The sequence below is a fragment of the Condylura cristata genome, unplaced genomic scaffold, assembly GCF_000260355.1.
Source record: "Condylura cristata isolate star-nosed mole 26May11 unplaced genomic scaffold, ConCri1.0 scaffold00002, whole genome shotgun sequence".
Classification (NCBI taxonomy): domain Eukaryota; kingdom Metazoa; phylum Chordata; class Mammalia; order Eulipotyphla; family Talpidae; genus Condylura; species Condylura cristata.
In genome coordinates, this window is record NW_004567103.1 from 18,911,377 (window position 1) to 18,920,314 (window position 8,938).

The window sequence follows — 8,938 nt, forward strand, 5'->3', positions numbered from 1 at the left end:
GAACTCATGCGGAAGCGGCTTTAGATTCTCAGTGCTGTGCTTTAACCCACTGCGCCACCAGGGAGGGCCTGGTTCAGTGTTTTAATACATATCCTAAGTGGTAAGACAAATCAACAGAAAAATTCATAGCATAAACTTACTTTGTTATATCAGAATTCTATCGAGTACCGCACCACAGAGGCAGAATTGGGAAGTTAATATGAGTATTTAAAAGAGATAAGTGATAAAAGTTTTCCTACTCTCCAAAAAGATGTAGCACCCCTGAACATGAAAAATCTGTAAATATATGGGATTATAAAATGTCCAAAAAGCACCTGCCGCCCTATGTATTTTTGGAAACTGAACAACAACATTTGGGAGCTTGAGGTACCTCATCCAATGGTCAACCAAAGTCACTTAGCTGAGTGTTCAGCATCATAGCCCTTGACCCCTGTTTCCATAGCCAAAATCATGTGAGGATTTTCCTCCTAAGGATAACATATTATGACATTATGCCCTTTAAGACTGAGTTTGTTTAAAATCAGGAATTGGAAATGTCATACAACACTGTTCAATCTAACTTCTTGTGAACTGGACATTTATCTGCACTGTTCTGTATGTTAAGCCTAGCCTCATGCAGCTTCTGAGCACTTGAATTCTGACTGAGAAAGTTCATTTTTAATTGTATCATAATTTCATTGATTTTAATAGTTTCATGTGGCTTAGAAATACTTACATTCAGTTGTTATGTCAAGCAATAAAAGATCTAGTTTTAAAAGAAAAATACAAATGTTACTATGTAGAGCATTTGACTCTACAAATAGTCCAGTGATATAAGGCTATATCTGTTTGGGAACATGGAGCTAAATTTTCCTTTAACATTTTCAGTTGGAAAATTGTGATGTCTATAAGATACTAAGCTTTTAATCTCAAACTTCATATTTAATGTATTTTCCCTCAAGACCTTATAAAACTGCTTTAACTCCCAGAAGTATAACATCTAGTTCACTGTCATGGGACCTGACCTTATTAAATTACTATGTACAAAATGCCCATAACACAAGTAGCAGCAGGTGCAAAACAGAGAAACGGACAGAAGAGTGACAGTCATTTTTAACAACTACACCAGCTGGCAAAAATGACAGGTGTCTAATTCCTCAGTCTTTAAAAATAGGCTTTTGAAAAGCCTGTACAGCATAAGCAAATATTTTTTAGTTTGTTTTTAGTTATCTTCAAGTTACATCCCTGACAAAATGTAACATTATACATTAATTTTTTGCTTCAAAGTATATTTGAAACTCAACTAGTGCACAGGAACTTAAATTATTCTCCTCAATGAATGAAATAAATATTGATTATTAAATTGGGAAATAAAATTTTAAATCTATACCTTTGAAACTTAACTAGCGCACAAGAACTTAAATTATTCTCCTCAATGAATGAAATAAACATTGATTATTAAATTAGGAAATAAAATTTTAATTCTAGATTTCATGGGAATATTTCTTGAAAAGAGCTCAGTGTACCTTTTTCTAACATGTATAGACATGTATAGACATGTCTATTTCTCTAGTGGCATATACAACTTGGCACTTAGTAGAATGGAGAACAAATATAATTTTTTTTAAAGATTGATTTATTCATATAGAACTGGGGTACAGGCCAGAGATGCAGAGGGTGAGAGGATTCACCAGGGACAGAGTGGGGTGCAGAACAGGCAGATCGACGAAGTACACTGCTGAGGGGAGCAGCGGGCTGGTCAGGAGAGGTCTGCCACGCCATGTGGGTCACCTCAGGGGCAGGCAGGGGTCGAACTCATGCGGAAGTGGCTTAAGCTTCTTAGTGCAGTGCTTTAATCCGCTGCACCACGAGGGAGGTCCCCATATATAATTTTTAAATTCCAAATCTAGAAAAAAATCTTCAATCCATAGATTTTTTTAATTTTAATTTTGGTTTGCTCCTCTATATTTTTGCTCTGCCATATTTGATGTGTTCCATTCACTAAGTCTAAAATTTTCTCCATCTGTATTTTGCTAGTGTATGTTTTGTTGTTTTTTTGTATTCCACAAAAAGATAAACCACATAATATCTACCTTTCAATTTCTGACTTATTACACTTAATAGAATCAGTTTGAGTTCCACCCATTTTGGTCCAAAAGCCATCTTTTTTTTTTTTTTAAGATTTATTTATTCATACAGAACTGGGGTACAGGCCAGAGATGCGGAGGGTGAGAGGATTCACCAGGGACAGAGTGGGGAGCAGAACAGGCAGATCAACAAAATACAATGCTGAAGGGATGGGGGGGGGGTGTCAGGAGAGGTCTGCCACGCCATGTGGATCTCCTCCAGGGCAGGTGGGGATGAACTCATAAGGAAGTGGCTTAAGCTTCTTAGTTCAGTGCTTTAACCCACTGCACCACCAGGGAGGGCCCAAAAGCCATCTTTTTAACAGCTGCATAGTATTTCATGATTTCTTTATCCACTCATCTATTGAAGGGCAATTAGGTTGGTTCTATGACTTGAGAATTTAGATGATACTGCTCTGAACATAGGTATAAATAACACTTTCTATATTAGAGTGTCATAAATTTAGGATAGATACTTAATGGAGTTATTAGTGTCAGTGGTGTTTTGAGGTCTCCAACAATAATTGTATTTTTTTCAATATGTTGCTTTAGGTCTATTATTAATAGGTACTTTATATAACCAGGTACCCTTATGTTAGGTGCCTAACTTGATGAATTTCCCCTTGATCACTATATAGTGTGAGGTTTGTTTCCTTTATTATCCTGTTTAGTAGAAAATCCAATTTATCCCCTATGAGAATAGCACTTCTTGCCCTACTATGTACATTGTTAGCTTGTAAAATGGAACTCCAACCTTCATCATTTAGTTTGTTTTTAAACAGGTGTCTTGTACAGAAATTACAGATGGCTGAAATTTTTGACCCACTTGGTCATTTACATAGAGAACAATTCAACAAAGTCAAATGCTTATAAAAAACCAGCAGGCACAATAAATGAAGTAAGGTTTCTGAGGATAGTGTAGGAGGAGAAAATGTCAAAGAGGTAAAAGGAATGGTGGTAGGAAAAAATAAATATATAAATATCTAAAAAACATATAAACCTTATGTAAGGAAGTAAATCTATGATGATTTAGAACAGATGATAAATCACATTGAACTTGAATAAAAAAATTAAATAAATAATTTTCAAAAGGAGTGGATATCCAAATAAAAATTAAATATTTAATGAAAACCTCCAGACAATTACCTGATTGCTCCATTTTCTGTTAAATGTTCATGGGAAAATAGAAGCCACAATTTTCTCACCTGGCTTTAAAAAAGAGACATGAAATTACATCTACTAGAGACTGATTTTCTATTGCTAGACAAGGTGTTCCTGGTTTGTTGGGTTATGTGCTTAGAATTTGCTTTCATAATGTGTGTATGACCCATGATGATAGAACAAAATGGCAAATCACTTCCTAGTAAAAGAATTTGCTTTTGCCTTTTGCCTTGGTGGCCAGGAAGCTCACACAAACTGAATATATTTTATTATTCTCCCTATATAGTTATTTTGTCTTTTCTCTACATTTTTTATCTGTGTTTACTTTTAACTTTAATTGCCCTATTGAAAGTGTTTTCATTATAAGCCATATAAAGTCTATTTGGAAATATTGGTGATGTAAATTATGATAACTATATTTATAGTCTTCATGGTTTCAACTTTTTATTTACTACCCATGAAAAGCAACTTCCTGGATCTAATAGAAAAGATGATGAAATGGTTCATAAGCTTTCGGACATCGAGAATTTTCTAGCAAATATTTCAGTGAGTAATATATACCTAAGTCGGAAACAGATTTAATTTCCCTTGAAATTCATATAGTTTTAGCGTGAATTTAATACATGTTATTTGCTGAGTTTGCTAAGTCTAAATAAAGAGAATTAGCAAAAGTTTTCTAAACAACCAAAATTTTTATCTTGGTCCTGCTCCAGCTGAAAAACTCAAAATTGAGGCAAATCATAATAAGAAATATAAAGACCCCCCCAATGAATAATAATGATATAATGGATTCCTGTTTTGCATTTTCTCATTTCAGAGACCAGCTTGAAGGAATGGAGGAAGTAACACAGGCCTGAGCAAAACTAGCCCAGGCAAGCACCCCTGGAATGCAGGATAGGTTGAAGAGGGACAATGTACATTTCAATTGATTGGATAATGGGAATGGTGTGGCTCAGGCTGTTTGGACTGGAGGCACCAGGAAATGAGACATCTATTCCTGGAAACCTGTCCGTGGGTGTTTGAACTGTGACCCAGGCTGTGACGTCTATTAATCTTTGAATCCATTTGCTAAGTTGAATTTGTGTGGGCTCTGATGTATGTAAATGCCAACAAGGCCAATATATTCTCTGACATTCCTTTGTTTGGGGTCTTGCCTGAACCCGGTCCTGCGTGTCCAGCAGGGAATGGCTTGACCCTGGCTAGCCAGCCTAATAAACTCTACTTTGCGAATTGCTTTCTTGTATGACGCTCTGTCTTTCGCGGTAATTGAGTTCTCAGACCCTCACACAACTGACATTTGCAAGTCCCTTCAGAATAACTTGCATAACCAGAGTTGAAATTAATACCTGTGCCATCATTGTGGCATCCCCACTTCCTTGCGTATGTCGATTTTCCCTTGAATTCTGCTGAGCTGGAATACAAACAAAAGATTCTTGTTTCCAGAATCTCGAATAAGCTTAGCAGTCAATCCTGTCATTAGATGAAGTTCTGGACTTCATAAAAATAGAGATTGACGAGAGCAGGAAACAGTTACACACATTGAAGACATTGTTCTCAATGGCATTCTCTTGATTCATGCAGGGAGGGAGATTTAGGGTTCACACCACATAGGTTTTCCCTTTGAAAAAAATCCCAGAACCAAAAAATAATTCTTGACAACAGACTTTTCCCCCCTAATTCCAGACACTGTAAAACCTACGTGTTTTTTTTTTTTCCTTTTGCCACAATCTGCTGCATATATTTGCAATTCACCTCTAGCATTTTACTGGACTGTGTATGGCATGAGTTTCTGTACATGTGTCTGTGAAGTTCAGCTTTTATTGACTTTTTTGAACACTATTCAGTGATATTCTTTAACCGCTGCTCATATACTAAATTAACCTTTCTTTTCCCTCCACTCAAATGGCTACCTCTACTTGTTCCTTGCCATTTCTTATCAACTGACTGTCAACTAATCAACTTTTAGTGAGCAACACTACCTGGCTTGTGCAAGAAATTGTCTGCACTTCTACTTTCTGAAATCATTCAAATAATTATTGTATTTTACACATATTCTATAAAAACAAATTGAAAACTACAAAGTGTTTATGATGTTAAGTACAGTTCCACAAATTACCAAAGATGGAAAATAATAAGTACTCTGAAGAAGAAAATCTACCTCAATTCTTTATTCATGTGTTAAGTTAACAAGATATTCAATTAGGAAAAAAATTAAAGAACAACATGTATAAAATACTGAATTTTACTCTACTTGCTCTAATAAGCTTCCTCATTTGGAGGCAATCAGGTAGATTATACAAATATAAATTAAATTTAAATCTTTTATTAACTAAGATTGTTCACTTACCATTTTACTACAGAGTGCTAAAGTCATTGCCTTTGTTTTGCTCTTTGGCCACAGGGCTGTGATAGAAGGTTATAGAAGCCAGAAAGATTTAGATACAAGATTATAGGTAAGCCACTTAATCTTGCTGAATTTCTATTTCCTTTTCTGTAAAAACAGGGATAAAACCACCTTTCCAGGAATGGAGGGGGACAGTGAGGAGGTGACCTTGACTGCATTTGCATGTACAATAGTTACTGCCTTAGGGTAGACTCAGATTTTAATGACCATGTGTAGTTTACTGCTTTATGTTATAACTTTTGCATCAGCAGTTTTATATTTGTGCATACAGTCACAGCAAAGACCTGTGATTTCTAGCCTTTCTTTTTAAATATTTGTGATGAATTCTTTCTAAAAGATTCCTTTGGGATTTACTACAAAAGGTATTAGAGATTGAAATATTTAGTGTTACCCTAGCTACTTACACACATTTAGGGAAATGTCATCCTGAAGGTGTATACTACTATAGTGACAGGGATAAAATAACTTTAGAAGGGAAAAATAGGAGAATTAGCCATTTAACAAATGAATATAAAACCATCAAATCAGCCTTCCTCTCTATAGGAGAAATTCATCAGGTCTCTACTGACTCCCTGTGGCACAGTGATAGAGGAGCGCTGAGCTTGCACAAGGCACAGCAGGCAGCTAGCTCTCCCTGAGATTGTCATTGCAATTTACCAACTTTTGAAGTTGAGGAAAGTAGAAGTGGGATTAATATATTTCAAGAAGTAGGATAAAAGTTCTCCTCCAAAGAAAAAGTTCCAATATCTTAATTACTGACACTTATTATCTCACCTTGAGAGCTCTAATTAAGTAAAGCAAATAACTGGCAATTATCTTTTAGTAGTGTTATTTTGGAACAGGACAAATATTAAATAGTTTATAACTGGAGATGGTCTCTGTCAAGGAGACTTTTCTAATCCAGTGCAGATTCCATCAGACAAGGGACAAAACCAACAAATGAGAAGATTGTTTTCACAACTTTCCAACTATTTGGCCGTTTAATGAATACCATATATGTTTTATGCAAAATAATATGGAGAAGACTTTAGTAAAATTTTTTAAAGATTTGCTTTTATTTATTTATGCATATAAGAGCTGGGGCATAGGCCAGAGGTGCAGGGAGGGGGTGTGTGGAAGGATTCGCCACAGACAGAATGGGAAGCAGAACAAGTGGATCTACTGAAATAGACTACTGAGGGGAGCAATAGACAAGACAGGCAAGTTCTGCTTGCAATCTGGATCAGCTCCATGGCCAGAGCTGGAACTCACACTGCAGTGATTAGTGATAGCTTGATAGTACTGAAACTTTCACCCCTGCACCATGAGGGAGGCCCTATATCTAAAAATTATTTTATCTAGTTTTGTATAGGTTTTTAAGAAATAACTTACCAGGGCCCTACCCACTGATAAAAGGACTTCAATATCATATCGGTACAAAGACAGAGGTGAGCAACGTTCCAGCACTAACCACTTCGGCATAGAGCAGACCTCTCACAAGAAACCCTCCAGAAAAGGGAGAAAAGGGAATCTGATCGTTGATTAAGTGGAAAAGACTAAATATGATCATATTACACTGATTCTAAGACATGTGCTATTTCATTTTTCCACCTCAAAATTTGAGATGTGTTTAACCCCTGATGGTGTGTCACAATTTAATTATTTATTTAATTAGCTTTTTTTTTCTTATAAGTGGAATATAAACTACCAATGCATCTTATGAACATTGATAAAATTCAGTACACCTCTTTCTGGGAAACTGAAGAGTCACATTCGATACACTAAAGACCCTGAGAAGTTCTGCAGTCAAGAAACTTCCTTTGCTTCTTAATTCTCATCTTTGCTTTTCTCTTTATCACAAATGATTGTGCTAGTGGTTCATGAGGAACTCTGCTGGGAATGTCTGAAGGTGCCCATCTGAAGTTGGGCATACTCTTTAAAAAAGCTGTATATAATGACTATTTGGCAAATACCACAGCAGTTTCTATTGTCATATACCAGTGGATGTTAAAGTTGTGGGCAATAGTTTGGTGAGAAACAAATTATCACCTTGTGATTACCAACTAGAAAGAGAAAAAAATAGAAATTTGCAGTAGAGAAACATCACAGATGCCACTTTAAACAAATAATCATTTCACCATACAGAGCACATACCAGTGCCTTGCCCTTTTATAGGATGTGAGCAAGGCAACATCACCAGATGTGTTTTTCCTGCCCAAAAAGCATACCCTGCACTATTCATGGAAAAACATTGGATAAACCAAAGCTGAAGGGTAGTCAACAAAACAAAATCTTTATCAATGTTTTGTGAATACAAAGGACAGATGATCTGAAATCCCATTCCAGATAATACACAGGACCCCACAAGAAGGACAGCCAGGTTGATCTTGATCCAGAAAAAAGGCAACAGTGACAATGCTGGTGACAATGTTTAATTAATTGTATTACTATGATGTGAATTGCCTAAGCTAGATGGTCTTATTTTCTCACATAGTTATTCATAGTAACACTAGAGGCTGCTATGTGAAAGGTAGATGGGAAATTTGTATGCCATTTTCACCAATTTTATAAGACTAAGATTTTTGAAAATAAAACAATTACTATGAAAAACTGTAAAAAGGAAACTCTACGCTATTTGTAAAATGCTGACATAATTAAAAGTCAGTAAAGATTTAGAAAAAAGAAATGTTATACGGAGCCCAAGCCCAAAGTTACTGAACTGCCTTCTAAAGAAAGTGAATTCAATTAAATGTCAGCGGTTTGTGGTGAATAATAATGTGGATTCCCCTCTTGTGTTTTCTGTAAATTCTTCTAAAATTCATGTCTAGCACCAGTGGGTTCTTTTAGAATTACAGAATTAAGTAGACTGCTCATTTTCCTATTCCCAATAGGTAACATACAAGTCCCAAACTAAGTCTTTCATTGTTTGTCAGTGTACTTTTACTGAAATATTTGTCTTGTGTCTGTTAGCTGGGCATTCCACTACCACTGTTGATGTCCTCTATGATCACAAGGGTGACAGCCATCAAGTCGAGCCCACAGAATGAGCAGGCCCCCAAGAGTTTTTTTTTTTTTTTAATTTTTTTTTTATTTTATTTATTACAAAGTTTATTTTTTACATCATTTTGCACATTTTTTTTCCATCTCGATTGTAATCCCCGAGGGTCTCCCATCACCAAATCACCCCTGTGCCACCACCATAGCCCCGTGCATTTCCCTCCCTTCCCCCCCCCCATTTTTTGATCCCATTCCCCACTCCACCCCCACAGAATGTCTCTGGTATATGGTT